Below are 16,935 nucleotides of genomic sequence, written 5' to 3' on the forward strand. Positions count from 1 at the left end.
CCTTAAGAAGAAACTATAGCAGCAGAGATGGCCCAGCAGGCGAATAAAACATTGTTTTCTGTTTCTTAAGGACCGTAATAAAACATTTTGGAGGATAGACCACAAGGATGTGAAATACCATGTTGCAAACATAAACTGAACTGAACTAATCCAGAATTAGAGCTCCGTGGCCCATTTAGGATCATTGGAATTGGTTCCTCATCAGGAACATATTTTATCCTGAAATGCTCTGATTACAATAAAACACGCAAAGTTCCCATCTCTGTAACAACAGGTTTCATTTCCACTCCCATCTGTCAGAGTGATGTACCATATGACTGCATAGTTAAAAACCCATAGACATAATTTGGAACAGCAATCTATCCTGTTGGCCCTTTATAGGTCTTCCCATATGATAACATTCATGTAGATCTCACCCTCTGCTTCCTTGCAGAGGCAGCTTCGCAACATCCTAACCTTCCTCTACCCAAACCTTCCTTTCTTCCTTACAGTTGGAGTCTGACTGACAGTGAATGAGTCCAGTGGAGTCTTCCTTATTTCAAAGAATATATTATCCAAATCTGCACTTGCAAAGACGGGGATTAGCTTATTTATTTCATATATGTATGTCTGAGTGTATTTGCACATGTATGGCCAGAGGAAGGTTCCAGGTGACCTCACACTGTGAGTCCTCCTTTGAGGCAAGGTCCCCTCTTGAACCTGCGACTCATGCGTTCTTCACAAAGCTGGAAGGCAGAAAGCTTCTGTGATCTTCTGTATTTTACTAACTCAGGTTTGGGATCACAAGGTTCACATGGGGTATCCAGCTTGCAAGGATCTTGACTTCAGTCTTGAAGATTACACAGTACACCGAGTCATCTCTACAGTTCCTGAACCTGTACTATTTGGGAAAAAAAATCCCATTGCGACTAAAGACTATCATACTACCTAATGTTCTTAGATATGAGCTAATGCTACTATTTTAAATACTATTCCTGTCTTAAGCACAGCTTCTCATTATGACTGAGAGAAAACTTCCCAGCTCTAAGGATCACTAGCCATGATGAAGATGGCATAGGAATGACCTCCACATTCTAACTTGGAACAAAATAGATATGGATGTATGTAGTCAGTTCCTGCCTACGGGCATCTGTATCCAACAGCTACTGGGAAGGGTGAGCGACAGAAAGGACAGAAGATATAGTAACAGGACAGAGCCTTCCTAGTGTGCTCTTGGACTCCTAGAATGAGGCCAAGGCCTGCCACAGAGTTGAAGAGATTTCATCTGCTGTTTTCCCCTTACTGTCTCCTATCTCCTCAGAGTAACTCAAGCATTGGGCCCAGGAGGCATAAATTAGTCCCTGGTGATATTTCTAAATAACTCAGTACTAGAGAAAAGTGCAGGCCTCAACATTCCTTGCTGTCTTTGTAATGAAAGTCTTTGAAGCTTGGTGAGAGGTGATGAGAGGGAAGGCAGTAATTAAGGACTGGTCATAAACTTGATTTCTTGTGGTTGGCTCTCAATCCCACTTTCTGTTGGCAGAGAAGACTGAAAGCCATTTCTTGTCTATATCACCAGCTATCTTATCTCTGTCTTTTGCTCATTATCATGTATAACTCTCAGCTAGGCTCAGAGTCAGATGGACTTTAGGGTAAATCCAAATTCTGCATTCTCTGTCTGTGTCTGTCTCTTCCCTCTCTAACTCTTCTGTCTGACTCCTGTCTTTCATTCCATTTCTCTGTCTGTCTGTCTATGTACATGATAGATATGATACTTTTCCAGTAACCTACAAAATTTGAGCTGATCTTTCTAAAATATGTGCTATACTCTATGGGCTATATAATGTTATGCATATAATATATAATCATATATGACAAGTAATATTAGTTATTTTTTCACATGGCTGCAAGCCTGAGAAGAAGAAACTTGAAGGAAGAAGGGCCAATCACAAAACATATTTGTTTCAAAATTTCCATAATGATATCTAATATCTCTCATGCTAATTTAAAAAAATTAAAGCAAAGGGGGAGGAGTTTACTTGGTTTTACAGTTCAAAGCCTGCCATCCTTCATGGTGAGGAATGCATGAAAGCAGAAGTGTGAAGGAACGGGTTGCATTGCCTCTGAAGGCAGGAACAGAGCATGGACAGAAAGTGGGACCAGGCTTAAGGTTCCTCCTCCAGTGAGGCTCTTCTTCCCAAATGGTGCCAAAACCTAGGGACCAAGTGGTGTAGCACATGAGTCATTCATTATTATGATGGGAGGAATGAATGTTCTTGAGGAGAGGTCTAGATCCTTTATTCAGTAAACATCACTGTTGGCATTTTGTCTAGGCTCTGCTCCACAGTTACCTGGCAACAGTCAATTGTACCTGACCCACTATAAGAGACTGCTTGCCCCCTCCTTACTCTCTTGCTCTCTTGTTCCTGCTCTGTTCCCTTGCTCCTGCTTCCCCTCTCTCCCCATTCCCCTCCCCACCCCTCTGCACGAGCTCATGGTTGGCCTCTACTCCTTTACTCTTCTCTCTCCCTCTCTCTCTCTCTTTCTCTCTCTCTCTCTCTCTCTCTCTCTCTCTCTCTCTCTCTCTCTGTCTCTACTAACCTCTCAACTCCCCCCAATCCCTATGTCCTGAATAAACTCTATTCTATACTATACCATTGTGTGGCTGGTCCCTTGGGAAAGGGATGCCTCAGCATGGGCCCATGGAAGCACCCCCTTCCCCCACACCTGACTGCACATCCACCAAACATATTCCTTCTCTCCTTTATCTTTATATAAAACACAGCAGTCATAGTTACTCAATGGTTCCAAATGAGAACCATTTAAGGAGTAAAACTGAATTCTTTCAATGCCTCAAACCACCCCTTGGCATTGGCAAGATGATATGACTCATGTTGTAGAAAAGACATTGTTGCCGGATAAGATCATGCACAAACTAATTTAAATCATTTTCTAATGGATGGGAGGAAATAATCTTACCATGCATTTCACATGTGCGCTTGACTGTCCTTATGAAGGCAGAAGAGGAGGGGGAAAATGATCATAGAAACAAGACAGGGAGCAACCATGCTAAGCACCTCCAAAGAACATTTGTTGGACCTTTGCATATGCTACGAACCTTGACAGATGTGGAAATGGAGAGAAATTAGCTAGGTTTGTTGTTCTTCTAGTGGGAGGAGATAAACAATGACACTGCGTGTCGGGGGGGGGGGAGCGGTGACGTGATAGTAAAACACACCTGATAGCTGCAGTTATGTGTCAGTCCTACAGAAGCACAAAAGAAGGATAGTTGACTACCCTGGAGATGGGACAACAAAGGGACATGAGGGTGTCATGGTGGAGAAGAAAACACAGAGGAAGCAGCTGGACCACAGAAGCTGAGGAGGATGCTTCAGGGAGAGGAAATTGACTCTGTAATGGCATCTGCATCCAAGCAACATCACGTGGAAGAGGATAGTTATTGGTATGATTTGTATGTGTACCCCAACGTCCATATATTATAAGGGTACCCCAATGTCCATATACTAAAGATCTGGCATCGGGGATGGTAGGATTGCTAGATTGTGGGACATTTAGGAAGAACAGCTTCACGAGAAATCCTTAGGTCACTGGGTACATACTCTTGAAGGGGACTGAGGGACCCGAAGCCCTTCCCTTCTCCTTTCTTCTCATGTTCATGAGGCGAGCAGTTTGCTTCTTCTACATGCTGACATGATGCGCTATTTCCTCAGAGATCCAAAGCTCTCTTTAGAAGCAGTACCTTAAGGATTGGAGCCTTAACAATTAATAAATTGACTCAGATATTTTGTTACAGTAAAGGGGAGCCCTACTAACCGTTACTACACAGTAGCATAGTGTGCTTGGTTGAATTCAGACACTCTGCTCTGATCATAAGGGGCTTTGTACTCAGGGAAAGGGGCTCAGTTGTTTAACAAATGATGGGGAAAGACTGAAGGACTATTGAGAGGGTGAGATCCAGGATGCAGAAGGATTTCTCTAGCACCTTTAGGAAGTAGAGGTTTCAGGGAAGTTGCACATGCAAGAACGTCTTATAATAATTTTCCCAGGAAGAGTGTGTACCTACATCAAGGTGTCATATTTGGGCAGAGTAAGGCGTCACAGGGTCTTGGGAGGCTGAAATGGTTTGTACATGTGTAGGAAGTACATGTAGCTGTTGAGATAAATCCTCATGGCATCCTATGACCACCATGCATGGTTTGAAGGGGCCTCCTCAGGATCCCTGTCTTTAGTAAAGGAAGGGGAGCAGGAAGGAAATTGGTGGCTAATAGGCAACCTAGGATGGAAAATATCATTACTGACAAATGGCGCATGGCTCAATGAAAACCTCTTAAACATCGGTGGAAAAGTAGAATTTGAAGTTGTGATAGCATCTGGTCATGGCGGCATAGCCTGAAATCTCAGCTTTTAGGAAGCAGAGGTAGGAAGATTGCAAGTTGGAGGATGTCTCACAGAACGTTGTATACTATGGAATCAGACTCTCAACCCAATGCAAGGAAATGAATGGTTGATAGTGCGGAAGGTTCAGTTATTCAGTGCTGCCCTGTGATGTCCACTTTCAAATGTCAAGTTGGCTGCATGGAGGGATACAAGGGAACTGATAAGGCATTATCTTTGGGACCATTTCCAGTGGGTCAGGAAAAGGATGTGGGAAGACATCTTGAACATTGACAGTACTATCTTTCAGCTAGAAGACTGGGCAGATCAGGGGGGGTGGATGAAGGAACAAACTTATTTCCTCCTGCTGAAGTCCTTAAGCTTCACACCAAAGGCTCACTGGTCTTGGTCCAGACTCCTCCAGAAGCTCTCAAGCCTTTGGTCCTGGTCTGGAGAACAGACTGCCAGACCAGTCTGAGGCGTCCAGATTCTTGGGCTGGGAGCATCTCAGCCATCTTCTGCAGCTCTTCAGCTTGTAGAAATCTAACATGGAGCTATCACCCTCTGAGATGAGTTTATCCATCGTCTCTTGCTCTAATCTGCCTGTCTTTTACCTATCTGTTATTTATCTATAAATATATCACCCATCAATCTTGTATCATCTATCTATAAACACATCATCCACCAATTTTTAACATTTACTATCTTTATCATTTATTATTTAGCATCTAATCTATGTACTATCTATCTTTCTATCAATCAATCAATCTATCTATCTTATCATCTATCTTCATCTATTTACTATCTGTCTATTATCTATCATCTGTCATCTGTCATCTACCTATCTATTTATTATGTATACCTTTTATATTGGCTCTTACTTTCTAGAAACCCCAGATGAATTAAAACCCTACAAAATATTTTCTGTTGAAGAATATAAGCATTCTTAGTATTTCATTATCATCATCATCACCACCATCATCACCATCATCATCACCACCACCACCACCATCATCATCATCATCATCATCACCATCACCACTATCAATTTTGCAGCTCTTCTTAGCCCAGAGCATAGCTCCCCCTGGACTGTTGATCAAGCAGAGAGAAATGTCTTGTTGTTTTCCACAGGATTATGCCTGTGTCAGAATCACCCTCCAGCGCTTTGGCACATCAAACTCTTACTTCACTTTGCTTATCAAGAAGCAAAGCAAGAGGAAGGGGGCTCCTCAAGTTTGTCACTTGCTAATTTATGATCCATCTAGTTCAGAGCCGTTGCTCTGATTCAGTACAAAGTTCACACTCTAACACGTGCAGCGTGTGGCAGCTATGCAGATAAAGGGTTTAACAAAATGCGGTGATACATTCCAGCGTGGCAGAGCGCTTCTTGGCAGCTGTCTCCTATTTTGTGCCTGCTGCCAGTTGAGATGTAAAAATTGTCAGACTATTTATTTCCAAATGGAAATCTAGGCGGTAGCAATAATGAACGTGTGAATAAAATGATAGGAAAAACCCCTGCTACTAAATTTGTTTTCGTGATCTTAAGAGGTTAAATAATTAAATCTATTAAAATGTATCACTTGCTCAACATCTTGCAGACTGGAAACAAATGCCCTGGTGTTTAAAAATTGTAGAGCAATTGTCTACACCGTGAGGTAGCTGGCTGGCCCTGGCTGGCCCTGTAACCCTTTCCATGGCTTTGGTATTATACACAAAAGTTCTTGTTGCTGTTTCTATTAGCCACGTTCTGTCTCAGGTTTTCTTGGTTGTGGTTTCTGCCCCATTAGTTTTCATGTGCACTTTGCACTTTTGTCCACTTGCTTTGGAAAATGAGGGTACTTTTGGATGGCCGGTCTCTCAATATTTTATTAATTGCTCTCCAAATCTTGCCTCTATGATAGCTTCATTTCTTGTCTATACTTGGTTACTTGGTATGATGGTTTGTATATGCTTGGCCCAGGGAGTGGCACTATTAGGAGGTGTGGCCTTGTTGGATTAGGTGTGTCACTGTGGGTGTGGGCTTTAAGGCCCTCATCCTAGATGCCTGGAATCTAGTATTCTGCTGGCAGCCTTCAGATGAAGATGTAGAACTCTCAGCTCCTGCACCATGCCTGCCTGGATGCTGCCGTGCTCCTGCCTTGATGATAATGGACTGAACCTCTGGACCTGTAAGGCAGCCCCAATTAAATGTTGTTCTTTATAAGAGTTGCTTTGGTCATGGTGTCTTTTCACAGCAGTAAAACCCTAACTAAGACACTTGGGGACAGTCCCTCCCAGCACTATCTGATGATTCCAGTATCACTATACTGGATATGCAATCCTTGATTCGCTTCTCATAAATAGAACTTTAATAGAAGTGTTTCGAAATTTAGTGGAGTGGAGACTCAGTGAGGCTTGAACATTCCCATTTGTGTTTGCTTTTTAAGAAGGTACCAGAGTAGGTGAATCCAACTCAGAAATAAGGAACAGAACTGAAAGATTTCAGTCTGATGAGATGGCTTAGTTGGGTAGAGGAACCTATTGACAGTTCTGATGACCTGAGTTCAATCTACTGTATCCACATGGTAAGAGAGAATCTACTAAAGCAAGTTATCCTCTGCATGCACATGTGAGTGGGGACACACACACACACACACACACACACACACACACACACACACACACATCTTAAATCTGCATGGCAGAATAGGATGCATATTCTAGGGAAGTACTGTTTAGACAGCTTCTAATAGGCATCAAATGCCTTAATTTATTAATAAAAATTACTCCAACAAAGCTGGCATAACTTTAACATTTTGAGATAAGGATACAAAGAACTTCAAGATAGCTCTGGGCAGGTGTTCATTGCCTGAGAGAAAGAGGATGTAAGGAAGGAGCATTCAACATAGTCCTCCATGCTTCCTGCCACAACTTTCCTGTTGGCCAGCTTTTAAAATAATTTTTGGTTCCTGTGTGCATCTGTTTGATACAGCCATACTACTTAGTAGGTTCATTCGGTCTATATAGACAGGATACATCTATTTACTTGAGGCAAAATTCCCAAAGCTGCATATGTGGCTTGATTAACACAAGAGACTAATTTATTAAAAAGTCAAAATAATGTTGGAATTCGATTGCATTTGAAGTGCAGATGAGAGAGAGCAAGAGAGAGACAGAGAGACAGAGGGAGACAGAGACAGAGAGACAGAGGGAGACAGAGACAGAGACAGAGATAATGAGAGACAGAGAGAGATAGGAGACAGAGAGAGACAGAGAGAGACAGGAGACAGAGAGAGACAGAAGGAGACAGAGACAGAGACAGAGGGAGACAGAGACAGAGAGAGACAGAGAGACAGAGAGAACCTACATCATCTACCAGAGCAGGTACTTGTGTCTACCACTGCATAGTGGGCAGGCAAGAAGCCCCAACTGGAAACAGTCACCCCTTTGGCCTCTTCCCTGCCTTCTGCTATCGATTTGCAACTCCAGTGGTGAGTCGTCGCCATGTCTGCACATAAGTCCCCAAGCTCATTAAGGAAAAATGCTTGCTCTGTTTCTCACTCAATTGCCAAGATCATTAGAAGTGCCCCAGACTCCAGACTTAGCTGAGTTTACTCAATTTTCACTAGCTTTTTCTCTTGGTTTTAATTCACTTCGATGCCACAATTGCTTGGTTTGAGATTGTCACAAGTTATGCAATCCTCGGGCACCAAATGAAGCTTTGTTGGGGAAGATCTGGGTTCTCAAAGGGTTCCAGGCACTGTGCATTTCTCCTCGCCACACCCTAAGAGGTAGGTGCTCGGTTGTCCTCATTTACAGAACAAAGTCTTTAGGCAGAATGTCCAAATCACATAGATCATATTACGGTGGAGAGCTAAGATCTAGGCTCAGATAGCTGGACTTCCAAGTCATGGTCTTTTAAAAAAAATGGTTATTTTATTTATTTGCATTTCAAATGTTATCCCCCTTCCTAGTTTCCCCTCCACAAACCTCTATCCCCTCTCCCTCCCCTGCCTCTATCAGGGTACTCCCCCCTGCCACTCCTACTTCAGCACCCTAGTACTGGGACATGGAGCCTCCACAGGACCAAGAGTCTCTCCTCCCATTGCTGCCAGATAAAGCCATCCTCTATTACATATGCAGCTGGAGCCATGGGCCCCTCCATGTGCACTCTTTAGTTGGTGGTTTAGGCCTTGGGAGCTCTGGGGGGGAGGCGCAGTTCTGGTTGGTCAATATTGTTGTTCTAATGGTCTTAAACAATTTGCTTTATTGGCAAGCCCAGACTAATTTGAGGGTGATTTTTTTTTTTTTGCCTCCAAACATAATTTTTCTTATACATCCTTCATATCTTTCTGACTGTTATAATAAAGTTCTTGAAATAAGTAAAATGCTTATATGGTGTGGGTGTATGTGATTATATGGAATACAGTGTACATTCGATTTGCAGAGGTATGTGGTGTAGGGTATATGGTGTGTGTGTGTGTGTGTATGTGTGTGTGTGTGGGGGGTGGGTGTGTGTAGTGTGTAAGGTGGAAAATTCCACCAAGAAAAAACATGTGAGCAGGAATGGGGTTGGGGTTGGGCTGAGATGGCAGAGGAATGAGGCGATTGTGTTGATAGACCAGATCTCAAAGCCAAACAAAGAAAATGGGAGACACAGGCTGTGCTGCAACAGGTAGCTGCTGCCTTCCAGCTCCCATCTGCTTGCGGAACCAGGTAGAAAGCAGCAAGCTGTCAACTCATCTCCGTGCTGTCTGCTTTTATTCCGTCAGACTCTCCGTAGTGTGACAGTGACTGCTAGTGCCTAGGAGCTGACAGTCAGTCCAGACCTGATGGCTGAGATTAAAAACAAAAAACCTCTATGCTGGGCAAGAAAAAAATCTCTCAAAGCAAATGGACACAGAACCCTCCAGTATTTTTACTAATACATGCAAGTAAACGACCCAATGTAAGAGCTCAGGCATGAAGCTATTCAAATAAGCTTGCACGATTAGACTGGAGAGTGTAGTGAGAGTAAACGTGCCTGTAACTTTTTGAGTGGTGTTGGGTGTCCGCTGGTCTTTCCTTTCCCTGTAGGGGACTGGGAAACAGAATAGAAGCTGAGTAGGGGGTAGGCTGTTACATGTAGCACAGGGATTAATTGATGACATGTCCTATGAAAGAGATGAGCTTTTCGGTCCAATGCACTTGAAAATGTTTTACCAAATGGCTCAATGGCTGTGATTGGTGTTGGCATCATGGGATTTGGTAGTCCAGGTGTCAGGTACGAGCTTCACGGATCCATCACTGTGTGCTTCACATGCTTCAGGAGAGTAGGACTATTTCCTGTGCATGTGTACAGATGTGGATAGACAAAAATCCATTTATATATATAGTCCGCATAGACACAGGTACACACTTCTATGTACAATATTTTAATCTTACAGCTGAGAACTCAATCTGCATGTATTATATAAACATACATGCACACACATCTGTTAAAATGCGTAGCTTTTCTAAATGACTCCTTAAGAATGTGGGAGACCTTTTCCCGTTATGTGGAGATTTCCTTTTAAAAGGAATTATCTTGCACAAGTCACACCTATCAGCATAGAGCTTAAGTTAAATTGGCTCCTGCACTTATTTTTTTTTTAAACAGGGTGAGTCTCATGCATCAAAGGCTGGCCTTGAACTCGCTAAGGAGCTAAGAATAATGTTGAACTACGGATCCCCTGCCTCTACTTCTTGAGTGCTACGATTAGTAGTATGTGCTACCATGTCAACTTCATAGAGTAGTGGAACACTGAAATCCGGGCATTATGCATGCTAAACAAGTACTTTATCAATTGAGCTTTGGCCCCAGACCACAAATTAACTTCATATTTTAATGTTGGAGTATTTATTTATTGTGTGTGTGTGTGTGTGTGTGTGTGTGTGTGTGTGTGTGTGTGTGTGTGTGTCTGCCAGTGCTTGCCAGGGGAGATTAGAGGGCAACTTGGCAACTTACAGGAATTAGTTCCCTTCATCCACAGTGTGGGTTCCAGGGGTCAAACTAGGGGACTCACCAGAGGGTGCCTTTGCCTCTTAAGCCATCTCCCTGGGCTGTTTGAGTTTTTTAGTGTGTGTGGTTTCCTGAGGGAAGTGCCTGGGTCAGGGACATATCTATGTCACTGATGACAAAGGGTCTCTTTCTATGCTTTCTGGGTGACTTCCTGCCTCAGAAAGAAGTAAATCACGAAGTACACCTCAACCACAGCACCACCCCCGGATGTGTTGCGATGATGTGTGTCCCTTTCAGGCCCTTCCATGAGTTGAATTCTGCAACAACAGCAGGAGTACGATTTAATTAAGGGGTTTGTTAAAAGATATTCCAAGAAGCTTTGGTTTGCTTAGTTCATGATAAGGGCTCAGTATCTGTATTTTTGAACAAGTCACCATGGTCTGGGCCTTAAATGGTCCCTAAAGGCCTATGAGCTGTACCTTAGTCCACAGCTGACAGCACTTTGAGAATATCTCTAGTAGAAGGAAGTGAGGGTACTGGGGAATGGGCTTGATGGAGATACTGGAATTTCAGGGTCTCCCTTTTCTTTCTGCTCCCTGGCCGACATGAGGTAAACCACTTTGCTCTGTCACACATTCTCTGCCTTGATGCTCTGATGTGTCAGAGGCCCACATAGTGGGATAAATGATGATGGGCAGAAACCTCTGAAACTGTGAGCCAATGGCTTTTCATTCCTTATCAGCCAATCACCAAAGGCTTGATCCCATACTGACAGGAGTCTAACTCAGGAGGAAATTTTTATCATGGATATTACTGGGATACATTACTGGAAAGCTCTTGATATGACTGAGGGGACTTCTTGAGCACAAGGCTTTATCCTAAGCATGTCTGTGGATAGTCCAAGGACTTAACATACAGTCTAGGAAAAAAGACTTGCTATAAATGGGCAGGTAGGTGATAGATACACGAGGGGGAGGAGAGAGAGAGAGAGAGAGAGAGAGAGAGAGAGAGAGAGAGAGAGAGAGAGAGAGAGTTGCGTGATGGGTAGGATGGACAATTTCCTGGATGTACAGATAGATTGCTGATGAACAGAGGGAGGGGACAGATGGATGCATTTGATAGTCGTTTGTTTTTCTAAAATCTGAGAACCATTTTGATGTGTCTCAAATGAGAATAAACAAGTCCCAGCGTTTGCCGGAAATACCCTGCAACTTTCCGCAGATTTCAAAAGCCATCCAAGCCAATGCACGCACCCTCATCATCCTATTGTCCCACAGCTAGCTCATTTGTCTGTTTTACTTTGCGTAGAGCAGGCAAGTCACAGATCTGTCTGCGTTCCAGACAAACCGCCTTCCCAGTGCCTCCACATTGAATTTGGCTTTGAATAGTACTAAATATGCCTCCTCACTTGGCTGTGGTGCTGAATAGGAGCATTCACAGACTGTTTCTATATATCTCCACAACAAATGTAAACACAATTAGCTCTCATTCAGGAATAATTTGGTTGTAAAACCCAGTGATTCCTAAACATGTCCCCGACTTTAGGAAACTCCAAGCAAACATTGAAATTTCTAGAATGCACAAATCCTATGCCAATTCATCTCAGAATCATTCGTCAGCGTACCACGGGTTTCCCAGCAGGAGATCTTTAAACAATAAGATCTCGGAATGCATTTAGATCTTTACTCACTTTGGGATAATTAGATATAACCCTTTAAGGAACTCGGAAACACCCTCTTCACAGTAATTAGTTCATTAATGTGTGGTTATTCTAATGTTTGTCTCTCCTGGTCTTTGTGAGCTTAATACATTTATTGTGTTTGTGTCTTCCGTTGTCTTAAATACCTAGTGCTTAATTTATGGATGGAAGGGACATGATTGAGTTTCTCGCATATCTTTGTATCCCTCAAGATTACTAATACATCATGGGAACACCCATGCACGATAGTTTTTAAATGAACATCCTTACCAAAGAGAGGCGGATCCTTCTATATCATGATGTATGCGTACTTTGTAGCTGTGCAAGGAAAATGAAGGGTTTAAAGGTTCCTTAGCTATTTCTTCTTGTTATAAAATAGGGATGACCTTTGCAACTCCTTAGGTTTAGCTGCTTTTGAATGATGAGGGGTTCCTCATGGAAAAGACATTTCCTACAGCCAACTTCCCCTCAGAAGACCATGTGACTTCTCTGTAGGAAAAATTGCACTTCCTTACTCCACAGAGAACTACCCATGTCAGGGGAAGTTTTATTATTGTCCGTAGCACTAGAAAGAATATTTTAGCTCATTACTTCCTGTCTTCATCAGCGATTCTCAGTGGTAATAACCTTTATGGTGTGTATGCCATTTCCCACACTGGGAGACAATATAGGGGACAATGACTCAAGATATTAAAAAAAAAGTAATGGACATTCTAAATTGAGTTATTTTAGAGCAAAATGAATGATATTTCTCTTATTCCTCTATTTAGAGGTTTTATGTGTAGTTTTCTTTTTGTCTATTTTTAATTTTTGTTCTTTTTTAGTTTGAGCCTTGCTATGTCAGGTTAACCTCACTTCACTGTGTAGCTCGAGGTGGCCTTAAACTTACATGTTCATTCAGCTTCTGTAGTGCTGGGATAACGGGCATGAACCACCATACCAGGTATGTGTATATTTTAGCTACTACCAAGAATTGACTTTTACAAAGTGAATTAATTACTAAAAGAAAGTGTGGAGTAGGCAGGGGTACCTACATGTGTGCCTCCAAATTAAAGGTTTGGGAGAAATAACAAAATTTAAGATTGAAAAAAGTAATCAAGACTATTTCATCCAGCGTGCTGCCTGGTTTTGTGTGTCAACTTGACACAAACTGGAGATTTCACAGAGAAAGGAGCCTTTCTTGAGGAAATGCCTCCATGAGATCCAGCTGTAAGGCATTTTCTCAATTAGTGATCAAGGGTGGGAGGGGTCAGCCCATTGTGGGCCAAGCCACTCCTGGGCTGGTAGTCGTGGGTTCTGTAAGAAAGCAAGCTGAGCAAATGAGGGGAAGCATGCCAGTAAGCAGCACCCCTCCATGGCCTCTGCATCAGCTCCTGACTCCAAGTTCCTGCCCTGTATGAGTTTCAGTCCTGACTTCCTTTGGTGATGAACTTTCCATGTGGAAGTGTAAGCTGAATAAACCCTTTCCTCCCCACCTGGCTTCTTGGTCATGATGTCCTGTTTGTGCAGGAATACAAACTCTGATTAAGGCACCTAGTATCTAGACTCCAACTAAAATGTTAATTGGCACCACAGTAGCCATTTCAGTGCAGGGATTCAGATACTGCTTTGTTGGACTCGGTAACTTTGACAACTGGTGTAAACTGATGTAGTGGTGTCGAATCATACAGGCGGCGCCACTGAATATGTGTGCATAGAGGGTTATTCATTCCCTTCTACCTCCTCGTCTATCTCTAGTGCATCCTTCCCACTATTCTGGGATGAGTTTGAATTCTCTGATGCCCATTCTTTCCAGGTGGAAGTAAGAAAAGCAGGTACTTTAGTTATAGGAAGAATGGTTTAGAATGGCAGGTTTTGTTTGTTTGTTTGTTTGTTTTGGTGGTGAATTCTGTATTTAGGTTGATCTTTACTGGACCCAGAGAAGGCTGTATATAACTCCAAATCCTCAGGAGGCTGAGGCACGAGCACCACATGCTCGATGTTTGCCATGACAGTTCATAAAAACAAAAAGTAGGTAGAAGGGTGAGGACATAGCTTGGTTGGTAGAGTGCTTGCCTAGTATTCATGAAGCCGTGGGCTCCATTCTCTGCGCTGTTTACACTGGGTATGGTGGGCGTGATTGTAATCCCAGCATTGGGAAGTGAAGGCAGGACAATCATTTTCTGTTACGTGGGGAGTCTGAAGTCAGCTCTGTATGTGTAGGAGTCTACCTTTAAAATGTGAGGGGTGGGGATACAACTCAGTGGAAGTGTACTTGCCCAGCATACATGAGGAGGTTCTAGGTTTAATTCTAGAACAAAGGACAAAAAAAAAAAAAGAAAAGAAAAAAGAAAAGGAAAAAAGATAAGAATGTCTCCAAACACAGACCAACAAGTTCTCAGTTTTGCAGTGACAATCCTGTCTGTTTTTTCCAAATAAATCCAAAGTGAAATTGAAAATGGTCACTCCTAAGGGAGTCTCCTGGAACTGTAGCAAGGACAGATAAGTACAATGGAGGAGGGACTTCAATGTTTAAAGAGAATGTTTATCTTCCTCTTCTCAGCTAATCAGGTCCTGGGTTCTGCAAACAGTGATGGATGGGCTGTCTTCTCCATTGTAGAGATTGAGGGCTCAGGTGCCCACCAGTTGGCTTACCCCAATGTCTATCTTGTTAGTAAAAATTTGGGATGTTAGGGGTTGATTTGTCTGACTCTTCTTCATATGCAATTTCCCAGGAGAGCAGTCCCGACAGGGCTCCACAGCCTGGGTTTTAAATATCTCTGCTCGTCTCCATTGGCCTTTTCTCCATGTCTCTTCTCTGTGTGCCTCATTTTTAGCCCAGTTGCCTAATCATGTGGTAGGCTATCCAATGGCATCTTTTGTCCTTCCCATAGATGCATGCTGATCTATCTACCTCTCTTGGCATTAGCCCTTCTTCCAAGATGACCAGGCCCCACTGAAAACCAGGTCAAATGTGCATTTTCCAGGAAAAGGCAACGCAACAATGGTGATTAAAAACTGGTAGAAACATGTCTGCACCCCCACCCCATCCCTGTGCATGTTCTACTAATCTCAGCTATTTAGAGTAAGTAGAAGCCACTATGTTCTTTTCTTTACTACATGCCTTATACATCCTGATTTTGCTTTGATTACAACTGAATTAAACCAGACATAGAACATGAGGCAAAAACAAACAAAGCAGAAATATCAGTGATTCCAGGCTGTCACGGATTCATGCCAAACTTTGAAAATTGTCCAAATCAATACATATTTCCATTGAGAAACAGAACTTTCCAAGTATTGAAAAACCGAGTCATCGCTGTTGGCAGAGGGAATAAATGGGTAAGTGTCTGTTCCGGAACTGGAGGTCCCTTGGGACCGTGATAAGAGAGGGACGGTGTCTAACAGTCACAGGACGTTTGGAATAATTTGACTTTTTATACACAATTTGAAAGTTTCAAAACTAGTTCTTCAATCAATTTGTCTTTTGGCTTTTGTTTACAAAGTTGATAACAGTGGACTTACAGTCAGAGGTCAACATGGACAATCAAAGCATGTAATCAATGTGACCTATGTGCATTGCAGTCCCAAACAGAGTGGTCTGAAATTCATCTTTCATTATCCAGAGACTCATCTGTTTCACAGTATTTCCCAGAGGCTTGGCGCTGTTATCTCACCATCATTTTCTTGGGGGGTATTTCTATCCTCTAACTGTTCCTTTTCGTGTCCCAGAGTGTATTAGCTATGGTATTGCTACACGTTTCCTTCATGCACACTTGGGTTTGAACTTGAGTCAGAGCCCAATTGCAGAAGGCAGTTGGAAAGTGTGGGTACCAAGTAATACCCACGTCCTGTGGCTGTCCTGGAAGCCCTACTCACTCTCTTTTTCTCTTGTCCACTTACCAACTTTCAATACAAGTAGTTAAAGTCAATACAGTGATTGTCAGATCTTACTTTTCATGAATTCTTGCCTTCCTAGATGTGTCTCATGTAAGATTAAAACAAACATGATGTTAACTGAGTGTGTGTGTATTCATGTGTGTGGATGTGTATAGAGGCTAGGAATTGACAGTGGCTGTCTTCTTCAATGGCTTCCTCACAGGTTGTTAAGAGGGTGTGTCTCTTAACCCAGAGCTCACCGACTTGGTTAGAACTGAGCAGCTAGTGAGCTCCAGGGACTGCCTGTCTGCCTTACAGCAATGGTATCAGTGCATGGCTCTAGAGATCAGAACTGTGGTCCTCATGTTTTGCAGCAAGTGCTTCTCAGACTCCTTAACACTGGCATTACCTCTTACCATTCCCACATCACACAAACATTAGCTAACTGACTTGATGTCTAATAAGTGATCAGTCATAGACCTAGGACTGACTTTCAAATAGGTTCTGTTCTAAGTCTTATTTGGAATGCCAGCAGAGGCTCACACTGAATGCCAGGGCATCTAAAGATTGTTCAAAGGAGCTCTGCTCTGCTCTTCTCTTCTCTTCTCTTCTCTTCTCTTCTCTTCTCTTCTCTTCTCTTCTCTTCTCTTCTCTTCTCTTCTCTCCTCTCCTCTCCTCTCCTCTCCTCTCCTCTCCTCTCCTCCCCTCCCCTCTCCTCCCTTCTTCTCTTCTTCTCTTTTTTCTTTTTTCTTTTCTTTTCTCTTTGTTTCTCACTTCTGGAGATCCCCCTCAAGATGGGGCAGTTTCTGAAGGAGGCCTTCTGCCCCTGTTTACCCCTTCTCCTCACATAAGAAATGGAGTCTGGGGAGGTTTCCCCAGACCTTCAGATATCAGTCCTCTCAGATGCTTCGGGGTAAGGGCTACAATGGGTGGGGTTTCTAACTCTGCTTGTGATTTTAGACACTTGGAGTCCTGCCCTTTTTTGGGTCTTGGCTTAGAGAATCCATTCTTAACATTATCATTCATGTGGATGGTCTCCCGTTGG

At 42.9% G+C, this 16,935-nt stretch overlaps 1 protein-coding gene across 1 annotated transcript in view; it reads right to left on the reverse strand.

The window, feature by feature from the left end:
- Positions 1–16,935, reverse strand: part of Adarb2 (adenosine deaminase RNA specific B2) — a 538,180-nt gene that overhangs the window by 141,244 nt on the left and 380,001 nt on the right.

Source organism: Rattus norvegicus, chromosome 17 (genome assembly GCF_021556685.1).
Source record: "Rattus norvegicus strain SHRSP/BbbUtx chromosome 17, alternate assembly SHRSP_T2T, whole genome shotgun sequence".
Lineage (NCBI taxonomy): Eukaryota > Metazoa > Chordata > Mammalia > Rodentia > Muridae > Rattus > Rattus norvegicus.